General features: G+C 51.7%; 1 protein-coding gene across 1 annotated transcript in view; it reads right to left on the minus strand.

The window, feature by feature from the left end:
• Positions 1-21228, minus strand: part of COL3A1 (collagen type III alpha 1 chain) — a 264812-nt gene that overhangs the window by 1597 nt on the left and 241987 nt on the right. The window lies entirely within an intron of this gene.

Raw genomic sequence — 21228 nt, forward strand, 5'->3', positions numbered from 1 at the left:
CATGTTTATTTACTTTGTGTGAATTTGAAGAACATAAAAAAAAAACGAGGAAAAAAGGCAAATTAGATAATATTCCACACAAAACTCCAAAAAAGGGCCGGACAAAATTGTTCTCACCCTCAACTTATTATTTGGTTGCACACCCTTTGGAATAAAAAACCTCAATCAATCACTTGCTATAAGCATCAAAAAGCTTCTAACACCTCTCAAATGGAATTTTAGACCCCTCTATTTTTGCAAACTGCTCCAGGTCTCTCATATTTGAAGGCTACCTTCTTCTAACAGCAATTGCAGAATCTCTCCACAGTAGTTCAATAGAATTTACATCCAGACTCATTTCTGGTCACTTCAGAACTCTCCAGTGCTTCTTGAAGTATGTTTGGGCTCATTGTCCTGCTGGAAGACCCGTGACTTAGGACGTAAACCTAGCTTTCTGACACTGGGCAGTACATTGTGACTCAAAATCCTTGGTAGGCTTCAGATTGTATGATGCCTTGCATACAATCATACAATCAAGGCACCCGGTGCCAGGGGCAGCAAAACGACTACAAAACCTCTTTGAACCTTCACCATTTTTGACTGTAGGTGCAATGTTCTTTTCGTTGAAGGCCTCATTTTATTTTTGGTAAACAGTAGAATGGTGTGCTTTACTAAATAGCTTTATCTTGGTCTCATCTGTCCACAAGGTGCTTTCCCAGAAGGATTTTAGCCTATGCGCATTTCGGCAAATTGCAATCTAGCTTTTTTATGTCTCTGTGCCAGGAGTGGTGTCCTTCTGGGTCTCTTGCCTTGGTATTTAATTTCATTCAAATGTTGACGGATAGGATATACTGACACTGATGCATCCTGAGACTGCAGGACAGCTTGAATTTCTTTGGAGCTTGATTGCGGTTGTTTATTCACCACCTGGACTATTCTGCATAGCAACTGTGACGCCCTGGACTAGCCAGGTAGTCACAGACATAACACCATACACACCCCCTCCCCTGGATAGTCACACCAGTCAAACAGAAACCCTTGTTGCCTCCCTCCAGGGCCTGATGTCCACACCAGGTGGGGCGGAGCCAGGCAGTTGGCACCACCCACCGAGGAGTTCACAGGTCTGGAGGTGGGAAAAGTGTCAGATTCGTTTTGGAGGTGAAAGTGAGAGGAATAGGAACTGCAAGTTTCTGGGTCGGAGCCCAGGCACTGACAGCAAGGTTGGCAGACGGTGGTGGCCGTCTGCAGGAGTTGGTGTATCTCTGCGGAACCGTAGGACCGGGGTCGGGCGGTGTCCCACCGGTACCGAACCGGGGAGTGGAGTGAAGCTAAGCACAAAGGCAGGGCCATCGGACTCCGACTAGGCTTGGAGCTGCCGACAACGGTCAAATCCGAGTGTGACCGGAACCCCAGGGATTTCCTAACAACCAAGACCCGACAGAAGGCAACAGTCTACACCGTGAGGATTCACAGCCACCGCCATAGGCTAGAGATCCAAGGGCCAGAGCCTGCGGGCAAAACGGGCTCCTTCGGTACCTATACGCCGGGGAGCGGACTACCGATGGGCAACCACAGGAGTCAGAACATTCTAACAAGGTGCAGGCAAAGACAGCCACCATCACCCTGTCCGGGGAGAGCACAAACACTGCAGCCGGCTGCGAGACCCGTACATCCAGCCATTTGGTTTACCAGAGACTCTGTTATTGACTACCTGAGTGAGAACACCAGTGCCATCCGGCACCGCACCGCCCCTGCAACCCTGCACCCCAGCCATCCTGCCTCCTCGTTACACCACCGGGCCCCGGGATCACCAACCCCTACCCACAGAGGGGACAACATCCTAGCTGCCCCCTACCATCGCTCCCAGGATCCCCGTCACCAGCAGCGGTGGTGCCCATTATCACCACGACCCGTGGGTGGCGTCACAAACTATCTCCCAACACAAACCACCCCCTTTTCACTCGTGGGCGAGGAGCGCTGCTCGATCCACCAAGCAGCAGCAGAAGCCCCGGACCCGAGCGTGGTGAGCGCGTCCCCGCCACCCGCGACAACTTGGCGTCACGAACAGGATAGAACCAGTCTACCTACCGGTAGAAGTGCGCCTTGCAGTACCCGCCGGCGGCGTCCGGCTGAAAAATTTGAAGTGCTGCCATCTTTGGCGCGAAGATTTCCCACTCGAGCATCTTCCCCGAGCAGGAAAGGTGCGAAAGTGAAGCCCCGCCCCCAAAGAGGAAGTGCTAGAAAGAACCAAGGGGGGACGGGTGAAGAATGGTGGCATGTAACTAGCGCTGCAGCGTGCAGGGACGCCAGGACTCTGCCGAAACACGTTCTTGGATCCAGCCGCAAGATGTGCCAGGAGCTCCAGGCCAAAGTCCACTTCATGCTGGCGAAGTGGATGTCGGAGATGAAGGGCATGGCCGCAACCGTTTGGGCATCCGGAGTGGAGGTGGTCTCAGAGGAGCGGGTAAGCGACCCATGCCCCTATGTCCCCAAGGGAACGGCCGCTGCGGCTGAGGGGCCCGGCCTGCTGCCATCCACCACGCCACCTCCCTCACTGCCCATGCCCGCGGCCACCACCCCGACCGACCCGTTACCCCTGTCACTGGTAGCGGAGCCCGCAGTGTCTGAGGGAGAGAGCTCAGACCTGCGACCCCTGGGCCTTACCTTTGTCACCGCCCTGGCACCCGTCCCGGCTTCCATCCCAACTGCGACGGAGATGAAGACGGCCCCGGCAGTCCGCCCGGCTGCAGCGGAGGCGATCCTCGACCAGAGGCCAGCACCGCAAGTCTCGTCAACCGTTCCCAGACCCCGGGCCTCGGCTGAGGCACGTCGGGGATGCAGCTGCCAGGAGGCAGAGCAGGCCACGTCACAGCGGGGTCCCTCATTATCAAAGGTACCGGTCATAGCCGGCATGGAGGGACTCTGTCTGGGCCCATCCCCCACACCGCCTGAACCGGAGCAAGCAGAAGGTGCTCCACACCGGGAGCGGCAGCAACGGCAGCTGTGCTGCGGGATTGCTGTTTAAAGATGAGGAAAAGAGCAGTTGTCCCCGTTGGGACCATCAGCACTATGTTATTGTTTTAAGTTTTATCTGAATGAATGAACATCAATGATCCGAATGACTTACCTGATTTCTACCATCCGTAAAAGGAGAAAGTTGTCCCCATTGGGACCATCAGTATGTTTATTCCTTGTCTGCCGTACTACTACTTTGAAACAGCCCACATGAGAAACTACTCATGAACAAGGCTGAGAACTTGCAGGCCAACCACGAACTTGTGGTCTTGTAAATAAGTTGTGGGCTGTTTTCCATTACCGCCTCGGGAGAGGCAGATTGGAGGAAGGACCCACAGCAGAGCAGGCTGGGGTCTGGCCACCACCAGGACCGGTGGCCATCCTCCGGGGGTCAGGGGCCCCCCTGGATGTGGGGTCCCCTGAAGTGACAGCCGGGTGTGAGACACCGTATCCGTTCCCACTTGGGTGACCTGGAACCGAGTTCCTGCTTCCAGACTGGGGAAAAGGGGTGCTGTCCGTTTCTTAGGGGCAGCATCAAGGTTTAGGTTACTTGGATGGGGGAGCGGATGAACATGAACCCGTCCGTTATTATTAAAAATGTTTTCTTTACATATGTTTGCAACGCTAAAGTGCCATGCCTCCCGTAAGGGAAGAACTAAAATATGCTTGTGTTAAATGTTTTACATGTTAATTTAGATTTTGCAGTAAAATAAAACCGGTGATGGACGGGCAGCCCGCGGACGGTCTGCATTTCACCAAGGGGGAATGTGACGCCCTGGACTAGCCAGGTAGTCACAGACATAACACCATACACACCCCCTCCCCTGGATAGTCACACCAGTCAAACAGAAACCCTTGTTGCCTCCCTCCAGGGCCTGATGTCCACACCAGGTGGGGTGGAGCCAGGTGGTTGGCCCCACCCACCGAGGAGTTCACAGGTCTGGAGGCGGGAAAAGTGTCAGATTCGTTTTGGAGGTGAAAGTGTGAGGAGTAGGAACTGCAAGTGTCTGGGTCTGAGACCAGGCACTGACAACAAGGTTGGCAGACGGTGGTGGCCGTCTGCAGGAGTTAGTGGATCTCTGCGGAACCGTAGGACTGGGTCAGGCGGTGGCCCGCCGGTACCGAACCGGGGAATGGAGTGAAGCTAAGCACAAAGGCAGGGTCATCGGACCCCGACTAGGATGGAGCTGCCGACAACGGTCAAATCCGAGTGTGACCGGAACCCCAGGGGTTTCCTAACAACCAAGACCCGACAGAAGGCAACAGTCCACACCGTGAGGATACACAGCCACCAATATAGGCTAGAGATCCAAGGGCCAGAGGCTGCGGGCAAAACGGGCTCCTTTGATACCTATACGCCGGGGAGCGGACTACCTGTGGGCAACCACAGGAGTCAGAACATTCTAACAAGATGCAGGGAAAGACAGCCACCATCACCCTGTCCGGGGAGAGCACAAACACTGCAGCCGGCTGCGGGACCCGTCCATCCAGCCGTTTGGTTTACCAGAGACTCTGTTATTGATTACCTGAGTGAGTACACCAGTGCCATCCGGCACCGCACCGCGCTGCCCCTGCAACCCTGCACCCCAGCCATCCTGCCTCCCCGTTACACCATCGGGCCCCCGGGATCACCACATCCTACCCACGGAGGGGACAACATCCTAGCTGCTCCCTACCATCGCTCCCGGGACCCCCGTCACCAGCAGCGGTGGTGCCCATTATCACCACGACCCGTGGGTGGCGTCACAAACTATCTCCCAACACAAACCACCCCCTTTTCACTCGTGGGCGAGGAGCGCTGCTCGAGTCCCCGGGTCCGGCCCACCGCTCGAGCCACCGAGCAGCAGCAGAAGCCCCGGACCCGAGCGTGGCGAGCGCGTCCCCTCCGCCCGCGACACAACCTTTCATCAATTTTTCTCTTTTATCCGTGTCTACAGAGGTTATCTACAGTGCCATGCATTATAATCTTCTTGATTATGTTGGACACCGTGGACAAAGGAACATCAATATCTCTTGAGATGGAGTTGAAACCTTGAGATTGTTGATATTTTTTAACAATTTTGGTTTTCAAGTCCTCAGACAGTTCTATTCTCTTTCTGTTCTACATGCAAGCGTGGAACACACAGACACACAATGCAAAGATTGAGTCAACTTCCCTTTTTATTTAGTTTGAGGTGTGATTTTCATTGCCCTCACCTGTTACTTGCCAGAGGTGAGTATAAATGAGCATCACATGCTTGAAACAAAGTTTCAAGTTTGGAAAAGTGGCAACAATTTTGTACGGTTCATTTTTAGAGTTTTGTTGGAAATTATGTACAATTTGCCTTTTTTCCCTCTTTTTTTTTCTATGTTGTTCCAATAGACACAAAGGAAAGCAACATGTAAATACATTCATGAGCACTTGGAACTTTTGATTTTCAGGCTTCATATCTCAGTACAGCTTTGAACATGAGACTACTAGCATTTTATAGACTCATCTTGGCTATCTCATATATAAATTTGTCTTGCAACTTTTTAGCATATGATTAGTTATGCAGATTCTTGTCATGTCACTGTTTTGCTCCTAGAAATCTAAATTTGTATTATTTTATTAGTATTTTGTAAATTCAACTTTAACTTTCAAAACTGCCTGAATCCTTCTGGGCATGCTCTCAATCAGATCCAAGCATGTCTCAATTGAAATCTGATTCAGGTATCTTCTACACTATCCCATTGTTGATGCATACTGGTTGACTCATTTGGGTATGTATAGAGCTTTTTTTCAACTCCACCAACAAATGTTTGATTTAGGCTGAGGTCTGGGGACTGTGGAGGTCAATCCAGCACCTCTACTTCATTGGCGTTGAACCATTTCTTTGCCAATCTCAATGTACGTTTCCGGTTGCAAATAAAATTTATGTGTGAGATAGCCAAGATGATTGCCTATAAAATAAAGATAATCTCACATTTGAAACCGTAGTGGATGGTGAGATATGGAGCCTGAAAGTGAAAAATTCAAAGCATTGTTACCCTTTTGCTCCTCAGTGTAACGAAACATGAGTAATTGTAATCATTTTCTGGTACTTAATATTTTGGAACTATTTTACATGTGCACTGCCAACATTTTTGGCCATAACTGTATCCATTGTAAAGATAACAGGGAAACAAAACCTTTATTACTAGCTATTAATAATTAAAAGATACCTTTTAATAGATAATGATAACATATGCAGGAGCATAAACCCAAATATAGAGTGCAAATACAGTGCAAAAGAGGGGATTTACAAAACCACATACTAATACATCTATAAAATGTTTGATTTTACTCAGTCAGTAGTGCAGATCTCTGTCATCATCAACGTTCAGATGGGAGCTGCAGAACAGGTAACAATAATTTCAACCTTGTCATACCCACTGTTACGGGGGGCAGTCTGATAATAAAACCTAAAGGAATGTCAGACAGTCAGGGTCCACCGTGCAAAGACTCTGCTGCAGACTATGGCAGAGGATAAGGGGTATATAAGTGTGCCACTGTAAAAAATAATAGCACAAGTGCAGAGTGCAATACCTCTGTTAAACTGACAGAGGAATATAATTAGAAAATAAAGCAATTCCTCCCTTACTTGGAGGGTGTGTGGAATGGTCTTTGTTAAAGATCACAGAGACAAAAGCAGTGAGTGGGAAATGGCACCTACCTAGGTCCGTTCCTCTAGTGGTGCCAGGAGACGGACAGCAGCGTAAGCCGCACAAAGCTCCTACCTGCGTTCACTCCACTAGTGTGAGAGGATACGAACCACTAGATATGGCACCTGCCTAGGTCCGCTCTTCTAGTGGTGCAAAAGAGACGGACAGCAGCGTAAGCCGCACAAAGCTCCTACCTGCGTTCGCTCCACTAGTGTGCGAGGACACGAACCACTAGATATGGCACCTGCCTAGGTCCGCTCTTCTAGTGGTGCAAAAGAGACGGACAGCAGCATAAGCCGCACAAAGCTCCTACCTCTGTTCGCTCCCCTAGTGTGCGAGGATAGGAACAACTGCCAGACGCAGTATAAGGAACGTTACCCTAGCGACAACGTCCACCTACGAGTAGAATCACAAGGCCCAGCCGGACCATGTGCCTCAGGCACCTGCCTATGTCCGCTCCACTAAGAGGTAAGGATACGGACTGCAGCCGAAGCTGTAAGGTATAAGAACGCTACCCTGCCGGTAGCGCTCACCTAACATAGACAGAGAGATGCCTAGAGGGACGTGCATAGGGCGTCTACCCTCATGCATGAACCAAGAAGACTGAGCGCCGGGCGGCGTGCGTCAGGGTCTTATATAAACTCTGTGCCTCATCCAAGATGGAGGACACCAGAGCCAATCCGCTGCCAGAATGACAGCAATGACGTCACGCTGGCCTATCACCGAGCAAAGCGTCACAAGCACATGACCAGTGACCAATCGGCATAGAAGGTGTCAGAGACATGTGACCACGTGTCACAAGCACATGACCAGTGGCCAATCAGCTTAGAAGGTGTCAGACTTGTGACCTCGTGTCAGCGATGATGTCACCCGCACATGTGCAATGGCTCCAAGATAGGACTAAGGGGTACTTTGCACACTACGACATTGCAGCTGTGATGTCGGTGGGGTCAAATTAAAAGTGACGCACTTCCGGCATCGCATGCGACATCGTAGTGTGTAAAGGCTCGATGATACGATTAACGAGCGCAAAAGCGTCATAATCGTATCATCGCTGCAGCGTTGGCGTAATCCATAATTACGCTGGAGCGACAGTCCGATGTTGTTCCTCGCTCCTGCGGCAGCACACATTGCTGTGTGTGAAGCCGCAGGAGCGAGGAACATCTCCTACCGGCGTCACTGCGGCTTCCGTAGAATATGCGGAAGGAAGGAGATGGTCAGGATGTTTACATCCCACTCATCTCCGCCCCTCCGCTCCGATTGGCCGCCTGGCGTGTGACGTCGCTATGACGCCGCACGACCTGCCCCCTTAACAAGGAGGCGGGTCGCCGGCCAGAGTGAAGTGAGTCCATGTGAAGCTGCCGAAGCGATAATGTTCGCTACGGCAGCTATCACAAAAATATCGCTGCTGCAACGGGGGCGGGTACTATCGCGCTCGGCATCGCAGCATCGGCCTGCGATGTCGCAGCGTGCAAAGTACCCCTTAGTCTCCAGCGCTTGCACATGTGCAGTAGCAAGAAATCCGGACATAGTCTCCAGAGCCACAGCAACCGTAACAGTACCTCCCCCTCAAGGGCCCCCCTCCCAGCGACGCAGGTAGTTGGCAACTAAGTCGGGAGCATGGACAGCCTCCTCAGGCTCCCAAGAGCGATGTTCCGGGCCATAGCCCTCCCAATCTATCAAGAAGAACCTGCGCCCTCTAACCATCTTAGAACCAACTATGGCTCGTACCTCATAGCTAGAGTGAGAGGAATCAGAGGCAGGAGAGTGCACTTCACGAGCGTGAGGTAAAATAGCCGGCTTTAGCAGTGAAACATGGAATTTGTCATGGATCCTAAGATGGATGGGTAACTTCAATTGGTAGACTACAGGATTTACCTGTCGAAGAACCTCATAAGGACCCAGGAAGCGAGGAGCAAATTTGACAGAGCTCACTCTAAGTTTCACGTGTTTTGCAGAGAGCCACACAAAATCCCCTGGAGAAAAGACAGGAGCCGGGCGACGAAACCGATCGGACACCGTCTTCATACGGTCCTTAGCTGCTTCGGCCACAAGAGGAGAAGGTGCAGCAGCGGGAAACGGTACCGGTACCCTAGGGTGTTGCCCATTATTGAGTATGAATGGTGTCTGCCCAGTGGCCTCAGCCAGCGAATTGTTAAGGGCAAATTCTGCCCAGGGTAGGAGGGAGGACCAGTTATCGTGGTTCTCAGCAACAAAGTGTCGAAGGTATATAATCATGGATTGATTGGTACACTCAACCAAACCATTGGTCTCTGGATGGTATGCCGACGAGAGAGATTCAACTCAATTTGCAGAAGGCTACAAAGATCTCGCCAGAACCGGGAAGCAAATTGCGGGCCTCTATCACAAATGATACGATCTGGCATCCCGTGAAGCCTAAAGACATGCTTAAGGAATAGTTTGGCTAGTACCCTGGAAGATGGGATTCTTGCTAATGGTACGAGATGAAACATCCGGGAGAAATGGTCCGTAATGACCCACACAAATCGATGTCCCTGTGAACACGGAAGATCACCCACAAAGTCCATGCCTACCACCTCCCATGGTCTATCTGGCACTGGCAAAGGATGCTGTCACGCTCCCCGGGTCCTCACCCCCGCTCCCCGGCTCACCTGCCACGCTGCCCGCTCCTCAGCCCCCGGATTCCGTCCGTCCCAGGCCCCCTGGTCCCCGATCCCGGCGCCCGACGGCTTCCCAGGACCTGGCCGGCTCCCCTGCATCCTCCCCTCAGCCTCCTTCCCTGGCTTCTGGCACCCGGGCGGCGCGCATGCGCGTTAGGGCGCGCGCGCGGTCACTGACCCTTTCTTAAAGGGCCAGCGTCCATTAACAGGAAATGAGGTTGAACAGGTACTGGGTATAAAGGGGGTTAGTGTCCAAGGGGGCGGGGCCTGATCTTCGTGTTCCCTGAGCTAGGAGTCAGGTCTCTTGGTGTTTATGTGCCTGTACTCACCTATCTCTCTTTGTAGAGCCGTACCTGCCTCGCCATCCCGTCTGCCGTATCCTGAACCCCGCACACTGTCCGTCTGCCATCTGACAGTCCGTACCATCTCGGATCCCTGCGGTGACCCGTCATCTCGCTCCTGAGGTTCCGGACCCCGCCTGATATCATCTCGGCTTCCGAACCTGAGCTACGTCACCAGGACTACCATCTGTGACACCGTGGTCCCAGGGACTCCTCCGCTGCCTTCACTTGCACGGACTGTTCTGCTGCCCATCAGTGCTTCAGCTGCCGGACTCCCTACCACCATCTTAAGAGTTCGGTCCAGTGGATCCACCTCCTGGGTCGGCCCGACCGCCCGGCCGTGACAGTAAGATCAGGCCATGGATCCCGCTGCAGCACTAGCGGCCTTGCAAGAGGAACTCCGACGTCAGCATGAAGTCCAGACCCGCATGTTGCAATTTATGACCTCCGTGGACACCCGCCTGTACACGTTACAAGCATCAATGACGCCTGCGGCACCCAGGTCCCCAGCTATGCAAGCCATGGCGCCCGCACCAGTGGCAGCCTCTTCAGATGCTTCCCGTCTCCGTTTGGCGTCACCACCTCGTTATGCTGGAGATCCCAAGACCTGCAGGGGCTTCATAAACCAGTGTTCCCTTCATTTCACGCAGCTGCCACATCTGTTCGCCTCTGACCAAGCCAAGGTCGCCTTTATAATGTCTCATCTGGAGGGCGAGGCGCTGGCGTGGATGAACCCCTTGTGGGAGAAGGAGGACCCCATGACCAAGAACCTTCAAGAGTTCCTGCAGGCCTTTCGCAGCACCTTCGACGAGCCGGGACGCGCCTCTGCGTCTGCTTCATCCCTCCTCCGCCTACGTCAAGGAACACTGACGGTGGGTCAATATGCCATCCGTTTCCGTACTTTGGCTTCTGAACTCGGGTGGAATAATGAGGCCCTGACAGCCGCCTTCTGGGAAGGACTCTCGAGTCGCATCAAGGATGAGTTGGCGGGTCGTGACGTGCCCTCCACCCTAGATGCCCTGATTGCCCTAGCCACTCGAGTGGACATTCGTTTCCAGGAACGCTCCAAAGAGCTGTATCGTGAGAGACGTGCAGTACGGCACTCCCCTCCTCCACAGAAGTCCTCTGTGCCTCACTCTTCAACAGCTGGGATTCCTGTCCACGAGCCCATGCAGGTTGACCGAGTACGACAGTCTGACCAACGTAGAGCAGAGCGGCTCGCCAAAGGCCTCTGCTTTTACTGCGGAGAGGGCACACATCTCTTACGCTCCTGTCCGGGAAGGCCGGGAAACTCCAAAGCCTAGGGTTGGTAGGAGAGGCCACCCTAGGTGCTGGGACTCTCTCAGACCCAGTTATGTGGACGGTACAAGTGTCAACAGGAGAGACGCGCTTCACGGCTGAGGCATACCTCGACTCCGGAGCAGCAGGCAATTTTATCCAGCAGGCCACGGTGGACAAGTACCAGCTGCCTGTTACTCCACTCGATAAGCCCCTAATGATTGCCTCGGTGGATGGGAGACCCCTCTCTGATACCATCTCCTGGATCACCAAGCCGGTGGAATTGCGTATAGGTGCTCTGCACACCGAGAACATCGCTCTCTACGTCCTTCCACACATGTCCCATCAAATCCTGCTGGGACTTCCTTGGTTGCGGACGCACGAACCATCAGTCAGCTGGGGTACTGGCGAAATCACTCGTTGGGGCTCTGCCTGTCATGAGAGATGTCTAAAGTCCCTACAACCAATCCGACGTCCTCCGGCTCCAGAGAACCTACCGGAACTGCCCTCGGCCTATTGGTCCTTCGCGGACGTTTTTGACAAGAAGGAGTCTGAGGTACTTCCGCCACACCGTCTCTACGATTGCGCCATCGACCTGCTCCCAGGAACAACACCACCTCGAGGACGGATATATCCGTTGTCTCCAGCGGAAACCAGGGCCATGTCCACATACATCACGGAAAGCCTGGCAAAGGGATTCATCCGGAGATCCTCCTCTCCTGCGGGAGCAGGCTTCTTCTTCGTTAAGAAGAAAGAGGGTGACCTACGCCCATGCATTGACTACCGGGGCTTGAATCAGATCACCATAAAAAACAAGTACCCCCTACCGCTCATCCCCGAATTGTTCGACCGGCTCAGAGGAGCCCGTGTGTTCACCAAACTGGATCTTCGGGGTGCCTACAACCTAGTTCGTATCCGCTCTGGGGACGAATGGAAGACCGCATTTAATACTCGCGACGGGCACTACGAATACTGCGTGATGCCCTTCGGTCTGTGTAACGCTCCTGCCGTATTCCAAGAACTGGTGAACGACATATTCCGGGACCTCCTCTACCTCTGTGTAGTAGTTTATCTGGATGACATCCTTGTCTTCTCTCCGGACCTCCAGACCCACAGAGAGAACGTAAAGCTGGTCCTACAAAGACTGAGAGAGAATCGTCTCTACGCCAAATATGAGAAGTGCGTCTTTGAGCAGTCTTCTCTCCCTTTCCTGGGATACATCATCTCGGGTACGGGGTTGCAGATGGATCCAAAGAAGGTCTCCTCCATACTCAACTGGCCTCCTCCTTCTGGACTGAAGGCAATCCAACGGTTCCTGGGATTCGCCAACTACTACCGCCAGTTTATCCCGCACTTCTCCGCCCTGACTGCCCCTCTCTCCGCTTTGACCAAAAAGGAGGCTAAACCAAAGGACTGGTCACCTGCGGCCGACGCCGCGTTTTGCTCTTTGAAGCGAGCTTTCGCCTCCTCTCCTGTACTCCACCGACCGGAGTTAAACCGCCAGTTCACCTTGGAGGTGGATGCCTCCTCCTCAGGAGCCGGAGCAGTGCTCATGCAAAAATCCTCCTCCGGGAAGATGGTGACTTGCGGTTTCTTTTCTAAGAGCTTCTCAGCACCAGAACGGAATTACACCATCGGTGACCGAGAATTATTGGCGGTCAAACTAGCTCTGGAGGAGTGGCGCTACCTCCTGGAAGGAGCAGTGTACCCCGTGACCATCTACACGGACCACAAGAACCTGGAATACCTGCGGTCCGCTCAGCGACTGAACCCGCGGCAAGCCAGGTGGTCCTTATTCTTTGCCAGGTTTGACTTCCAGCTCCACTTCCGACCCGCGGACAAGAATGTACGCGCCGATGCCTTGTCTAGGTCCCTCATGTCCATCGAGCAGGAGGAAGAGACTACCCAACCTATCATCCCTCCTAGCAAGATTGTTCCGGTGGCTCCCGTCACTCTGGCCCAAATACCACCCGGGAAGACCTATGTCTCGGAGACCGACAGGCAAAAAGTGTTACACTGGGGTCATGCCTCAAAAACAGCCGGCCATGCAGGCCAGAAGAGAACATGGGGTGCGATTGTACGCCATTACTGGTGGCCATCCCTTCGCACTGACGTCGCCACCTTTGTCTCTGCCTGCTCCTCTTGTGCCAGGAACAAGACGCCCAAACACCTGCCCTATGGCCGTCTTCTGCCTCTACCGATACCCTCAGTTCCCTGGCAACACATTGCGATGGACTTTATTACGGACTTGCCATTATCCTCTGGACACACAGTCATATGGGTCGTGGTGGACCGGTTCTCCAAAATGGCCCACTTCATCCCCATGGCTGGACTGCCCTCTGCTCAGGAACTCGCGGAAGCCTATATCCATCACATCTTCCGCTTGCATGGCTTTCCATCCCACATCGTGTCCGACAGAGGAACTCAGTTCACCTCCCGCTTCTGGAGGGCGCTCTGCAAACACCTGGGAGTAACTCTGGACTTTTCTTCCGCATACCATCCTCAGTCTAATGGCCAAGTGGAGAGGGTCAATCAAATCTTGACATCCTTCTTACGTCACTATGTCAACACCCATCACGACGACTGGTCCACGCTTCTGCCTTGGGCTGAGTTCTCACATAACCACCACATCAGTGAGTCGTCCTCCAAATCTCCCTTCCATGTCGTTTACGGACTTCAGCCCTCCGTTCCATTGCCTATATCCCCTTCTTCGGATGTCCCTGCGGCTGATACTGTAGCCCGTGACTTCGCTACCATTTGGGACTCTGTCAAGGCGTCCCTTGGACGCGCTTCCCAGCGGATGAAGAAACACGCTGACAAAAGGCGTCTAGACCCTCCGTGTTTCTCTCCTGGAGACCTCGTCTGGCTTGCTTCCCAGTACGTCCGCCTGAAGATACCGTCATACAAGCTGGGTCCTCGCTACATTGGGCCGTTTAAAGTCCTCAGCAAGATCAATGAGGTTTCCTACAAGCTACAGCTCCCGGCCACGATGAGGATACCCAACTCATTCCACGTCTCCCTGCTCAAGCCGGTTGTCCTTGGTCCCTTCTCCAATGCTGCCAGTCCGGCCCCTCCACCTATTGCCGATGACGACATCTATGCGGTAAGGGATATCGTGGCCATGAAGACCGTACGAGGTCGGCAGTTCTTCCTGGTGGACTGGGAGGGGTATGGTCCTGAGGATAGGTCTTGGGAGCCCAGGGAGAACGTGGGCACTCCTCTTATCCGTGCCTTCATGTCCCGGTTGCGGGGTGGGGGGCGTGGGGGGGGGGTACTGTCACGCTCCCCGGGTCCTCACCCCCGCTCCCCGGCTCACCTGCCACGCTGCCCGCTCCTCAGCCCCCGGATTCCGTCCGTCCCAGGCCCCCTGGTCCCCGATCCCGGCGCCCGACGGCTTCCCAGGACCTGGCCGGCTCCCCTGCGTCCTCCCCTCAGCCTCCTTCCCTGGCTTCTGGCACCCGGGCGGCGCGCATGCGCGTTAGGGCGCGCGCGCGGTCACTGACCCTTTCTTAAAGGGCCAGCGTCCATTAACAGGAAATGAGGTTGAACAGGTACTGGGTATAAAGGGGGTTAGTGTCCAAGGGGGCGGGGCCTGATCTTCGTGTTCCCTGAGCTAGGAGTCAGGTCTCTTGGTGTTTATGTGCCTGTACTCACCTATCTCTCTTTGTAGAGCCGTACCTGCCTCGCCATCCCGTCTGCCGTATCCTGAACCCCGCACACTGTCCGTCTGCCATCTGACAGTCCGTACCATCTCGGATCCCTGCGGTGACCCGTCATCTCGCTCCTGAGGTTCCGGACCCCGCCTGATATCATCTCGGCTTCCGAACCTGAGCTACGTCACCAGGACTACCATCTGTGACACCGTGGTCCCAGGGACTCCTCCGCTGCCTTCACTTGCACGGACTGTTCTGCTGCCCATCAGTGCTTCAGCTGCCGGACTCCCTACCACCATCTTAAGAGTTCGGTCCAGTGGATCCACCTCCTGGGTCGGCCCGACCGCCCGGCCGTGACAGATGCAAGAGCCCAGCTGGTCTCTGCCGTAATGGACGGTTGCGAGCACACGAGTAGCAGGAACCGACATATCTCTTGACATGGCTGGCTAAGTGTGACCACCAATACCACCTCTCCAGTAACTCTCGTGTCCGCCTAATACCAAAATGCCCACCCACCTTTGAGGTGTGGGCCCACGACAGTATATCATTCTGTCAATCAGGCAGCACAAAGGTCTTGCCCGGTGGGATTTGGTCTAACGTCACAGGGGAGAGCGAATGAAAAACCCTGGAGGGAAGGATAAGATGAGGTTCGGCAATCTCTTCCTGGGTAGAAACCATAGAGCGAGACAGAGCGTCTGCCTTGTTATTCTTACTTCCAGACAGATAGTTGATGGAGAAGTGAAAGCGGGAGAAAAACAAGGACCAGCGGGCTTGGCGAGGATTCAGATGCTGAGCGGTTTGTAAGTACGTCAAATTCTTATGGTCTGTATAGACCTGGAAAGGATGTTTCGCTCCATCCAGCAAGTGACGCCACTCCTCCAAGGCTAATCTCAGGGCGAGCAGTTCCCTATCCCCAATGGTATAGTTTCTCTCTGCCGGTGAAAAGGTTTTAGCAAAGAAGAAACACAGCCTTTTTCTACCTGCACCGTTCTTTTGATACAAGACCGCACCAGCACCCACTGAAGAGGCATCAACCACCAAGAGGAAGGGCTTATTCTCATCGGGTCTTTGAAGAACGGGAGCAGTTGAAAAGTGTCTTTTTACTGCCTCAAAAGCCTGGGATGTCTCAGTAGACCAGACTTTTGGATTAGCACCTTTCTTAGTCAAGGCCACCAAAGGGGCCACCAAAGTAGAGAAATGGGGTATGAACTGCCTGTAATAATTTATGAATCCTAAGAAGCGTTGCACCGCCTTCAGGGAATGAGGTTCGGACCATTCCAGGACAGCAGAGAGCTTCGCAGGATCCATAGCCAGACCCTCTTGTGAGATAATGTAGCCCAAAAAAGGCAAGGATGACTGCTCGAATATACATTTTTCGAGTTTAGCAAACAAAGAGTGCTCCCTGAAACGGGAAAGGACGCGAACGACATCCTGACGATGAGTCTCCAGATCAGGAGAAAAAATCAGGATGTCGTCCAGATAAACCACGACGGAGGATAACAGTAAATCCCTGAACACATCGTTTACGAAGTCCTGAAATACTGCGGGTGCATTACATTAACCAAAAGGCATGATGAGGTATTCATAGTGACCGTCTCGGGTGTTAAAAGCGGTCTTCCTTTCGTCACCCTCTCAAATTCGTACCAAGTTATACGCACCCCGCAGATCCAACTTCGTAAAAACCTGAGTTCCCCTCAGTCTGTCAAAGAGCTCCGAAATTAAAGGTAACAGGTATTTGTTCTTTATTGTGATTGCGTTGAGACCCCTGTAATCTATGAAGGGACGCAAATCACCCTCTTTCTTCCGAACAAAGAAAAACCCAGCTCCCGCGGGAGAGACAGACTTACGAATGAACCCCTTCTCTAAACTCTCTGTTATATACGTCGACATGGCCGCCAACTCAGGTATCGACATGGGGTAAACCCTGCCCTTAGGTGGAACCGAACTTGGGATAAGGTCTATGGCACAGTCATACGGCCTATGGGGTGGAAGAACCTTAGCACCCTGTTTGGAGAACACGTCAGTGAAATCCAAATAGGGTGTAGGTATGGGCGAGAGATCAGTTGATGCAACCGCAACGACCTTAGGTGGTAAGGGAAGACATCGGTTCTGACATTTCGAACCCCAACTAATAATGCTGTCGGACTCCCAGTCAATGTGAGGAGCATGAGTCCGAAGCCATGGGAGACCCAGAAGGACGTCGTCTATACCCTCAGGCAAAACAAGAAAAGAAATCTCCTCTATGTGACCCTGAGGCAGGGAAAGGCGCAAGGGAACTGTCCTCAATGTAATGGAGTCAGACAACATAGTCCCATTAACAACACGGACAGGAATAGGCACCTCTAACATGATAGAGGGAATATTGTGTCTTTTTACAAATCCTGAGGACACAAAAGTCCCGTCAGCTCCGGAATCCACAAAAGCCATAATAGGCCATGTATTCTCAGAGAATGAGAGCTGACCTGGGATACTACACTTAGAGGGTGCAGAAGACGTCTCTAGTAACCCCCCTCTAATGGTTACTAGGCCTGGGAGTTCCCCTGACGACTAGAACACTTGTTGGGATAGTGCCCAGCCTGACGACATACGTAACATATAGGAGGACCAGACTTGCGTAGTCTGGAGGACGTATGACCTAACTCCATAGGAGTGGGAGATGTTTCAGATGCTGAGGAAGATGGTAGTGGACCCTCAACAACTGGAATAGCCCGATGCTTAGGGCGTGAGGAAGAGACCTCGAGTCTATGTTCCCTATGGCGTACGTCGTTCCTCGTTGCTACTGTGATCAAGTCCTCCAGAGAAGCAGGGACCTCACGAGTAGCAAGGGCATCCTTGACATAGCCTGCCAACCCTCTCCAGAAGATAGGAATCAACACCTTCTCTGGCCAATCTAGTTCTGCCACCAGAGTTCTAAAAGCAATGGCATAAGAACTAGTGGATAACAAACCCTGAGATAGATCTAAGAGTCTCAGGGCCACATCATGGGTAACCTGCGGACCCATGAATACCGCTTTAAGAGCATCAAGAAAGTCTTGATGTCTCAGAGTAACCACATCAGAGCGCTCCCATAAAGGAGTCGCCCATTCTAAGGCTTTGTCCTGAAGTAAGGAGATGATAAAGCCTACTCTGGACCTCTCCGTAGAGAAGTGAGAAGAATTGACCTCTAGGTGTATCTGACACTGACTAATGAAACCACGACATGATCTAGCATCGCCAGAATATCTGTTTGGCAGAGCAAGTCGAGGATCATGTGCAGATGTCACCATGGTCTGAGGTTTATCCTCTATACTCTTGAGCCGTGACTCACGTACTTGTATGTAACGGTGTAACTGCTGATACTCTGCCATAACTGCCAGACCCTTGGCTCAGTCCTAATGTTACGGGGGGCTGTCTAATAATAAAACCTAAAGGAATGTCAGACAGTCAGGGTCCACCGTGCAAAGACTCTGCTGCAGACTATGGCAGAGGATAAGGGGTATATAAGTGTGCCACTGTAAAAAATAATAGCACAAGTGCAGAGTGCAATACCTCTATTAAACTCACAGAGGAATATAATTAGAAAATAAAACAATTCCTCCCTTACTTGGAGGGTGTGTGGAATGGTCTCAGTTAAAGATCACAGAGACAAAAGCAGTGAGTGGGAAATGGCACCTACCTAGGTCCGTTCCTCTAGTGGTGCCAGGAGACGGACAGCAGCGTAAGCCGCACAAAGCTCCTACCTGCATTCGCTCCACTAGTGTGCGAGGACACGAACCACTAGATATGGCACCTGCCTAGGTCCGCTCTTCTAGTGGTGCAAAAGAGATGGACAGCAGCGTAAGCCGCACAAAGCTCCTACCTGTGTTCGCTCCACTAGTGTGCGAGGACACGAACCACTAGATATGGCACCTGCCTAGGTCCGCTCTTCTAGTGGTGCAAAAGAGACGGACAGCAGCATAAGCTGCACAAAGCTCCTACCTCTGTTCGCTCCCCTAGTGTGCGAGGATACGAACAACTGCCAGATGCAGTATAAGGAACGTTACCCTAGCGACAACGTCCACCTACGAGTAGAATCACAAGGCCCAGCCGGACCATGTGCCTCAGGCACCTGCCTATGTCCGCTCCCCTAAGAGGTAAGGATACGGACAGCAGCCGAAGCTGTAAGGTATAAGAACGCTACCCTGCCGGTAGCGCTCACCTAGCATAGACAGAGGAATGCCTAGAGGAACGCGCACAGAGCGTCTACTCATATGCATGAACCAAGAGGACTGAGCACCATGCGGCGTGTGTCAGGGTCTTATATAGACTCTGTGCCTCATCCAAGATGGAGGACACCAGAGCCAATCCGCTGCCAGAACGACAGGAGTGACGTCATGCTGGCCTATCACCGAGCAAGACGTCACAAGCACATGACCAGTGACCAATCGGCATAGAAGGTGTCAGAGACATGTGACCTCGTGTCAGCGATGATGTCACCCGCACATGTGCAATGGCTCCAAGATTGGACTTAGTCTCCAGCGCTCGCACATGTGCAGTAGCAAGAAATCTGGACTTAGTCTCCAGCGCTCGCACATGTGCAGTAGCAAGAAATCTGGACATAGTCTCCAGTTCTCGCAGCAACCGTAACAATGAGCTTTGACAGTGAAATGAAGTGGAGTGGAGTAAAGTTCAAGGGCAGACCTGTGCCTAGGTCTGCCATAGTCTACACCAGGTGTCTGGGTTGGAGCCCAGTCACCTCTGGCAAGGAAAAAATAGAAAAAATAAGCCTGGCTCACTATCTAGTTGGGTGCTCTGGAGAAAAACAACCTCAGATAAATAAATATAGCTCCGGCACTCCTTTGGGAAAAATGCAAAAAGTCCCGGGTGGTGCTGAATGCGTTTTTATTAAACCAAGAAATGAAGTCTGTCCCTTAAATCAAGAAATGAAGTCTGTCTCAACGTTTCGGTCTACACCAGACCTTTATCAAGGGATCTATCAGACTAGAGTATTGTAGAAAATAAATATGCACCAACGGACAACATGTGTAATCGTCAACCGCGTCTAACAGTAGGGTTGGGTGCTGTGACCGTATAACCCAGGTTATGTGCCACGCTAATTGCACAAGAAATAGGAAGTCTTGTTGGCCAAACCTTGGGAGGCGAGATACTGTTTGTGTCCTGTGCATGTGCTGCCGGGCAACAGAAGGGGGGGGGGGAAGAACCCAATGTAATGTGCAGGGTGTTATGCCCAGAAATGCGTCCTGAATTATCAGGGTTGAAATCACAATCACAGTGGTTCTCGGTTGGAGGTAAAGACCGTGTACTTCCAGTCAAGCAGTAAGGGATGTCATATGGCTAATCTGTCATATTAACCCTGCTGTTCTGTTGGCATTTGCTATACACTTGTACTGTTCCTGGGTCAATATGACCCGACCTATTAATTCTTGATTTTTAGCTACTCTAATTGTTTTATTTGAATACTTTTTTCATTGAAATACTGTATGTGAACATGGTTGATCATAAACAAATGAAAAATTTAAATTCAAACTTAATTATTTTTTTTTTTTCATAAAAAGGTTACACAGGCTTTTTGCAATTATCCTCGATTGTTGACATTCTGCACACAAATAATAAAGAAGCTTTACATTACTATGACTAAAACATGAAATTTAACTTTTTGAAAACAAATTTTATAAATCAACAAATGAAAAATCATAAAAACTTCAACCTTTTTAGAAAGAAAAAAGAATAAACTGAACATGTTCATGCGTTTTTACACTGAACACAATAATAAGACACATGTCCTTTAGGCTAGCTTCACACTTGCGTTGGACGGCTTCCGTAGCATTGCGTTGTGTTACGGATGCAACGGATACGTTGCATATAGTGGCACAACGGATGCTTCGGATCGTACAAAACAACTGAAAGCTATTTTTTTATTTTTTATTTTATTTTTTTTTTCTTCTTTACAGTTTTACCGGCAGCAGACTATTGTGAACGATCAGCTGATCGCTCTCAATAGCCGGCGGCCGGTGGCTCAGTTGAGCGCTGTCACTTGCCGGCGGCCGGGCATGCTGGCGGGCGAGCACTCAGCTGAACGTTCGGCCACTGCGAGACAAAATAAAGTTTGTGATTTTAAAAAAAAAAAAAAAGAGCATGCGCAGTGAAATCCTGAGGATTCCGCTGCTCAAAACAACGTTACATGCTGCGTTCCTCCCGCTGGGCGGAAGCAACAGAGCGTCGCCCAGCGGAAGCAACGCAGGTCCTTTTGGCACAATCCGTCACCCATACAAGTCTATGGGAAACAGCGGAATCCGTTAACGGATTCCGCTGTTTTCCAAAAGGGCGGATTGTAACGGAAGGAAAACAACGCAAGTGTGAAAGTACCCTTACACAGATATTTTGAACATCCAGCACATGTCAGATTAGTCTTATTGTCACAGGAAGATGGACAGAAGCTACATCTCTTCCTTTTTTTGCTGGTAGCTGTGCTGGTGGAGGCCGTGGATGTGGAGTCTTTTTTGAGCATGCTGGACACTTTTTGCTCCATCACTTCTGGGGGTCACTTTTCTGCTCTCAATATATGGCCTCACCAGGGATTTTCCCAATTCCTCAAGAAATAATCTTCTTTTATGCAGCTTATTCCGGTTCCAATCGGGGTCGATTTCTCTCCATAAGACAAATGCATTGTATGCAGAA

Source organism: Anomaloglossus baeobatrachus, chromosome 7 (assembly GCF_048569485.1).
Source record: "Anomaloglossus baeobatrachus isolate aAnoBae1 chromosome 7, aAnoBae1.hap1, whole genome shotgun sequence".
NCBI classification, from domain to species: domain Eukaryota; kingdom Metazoa; phylum Chordata; class Amphibia; order Anura; family Aromobatidae; genus Anomaloglossus; species Anomaloglossus baeobatrachus.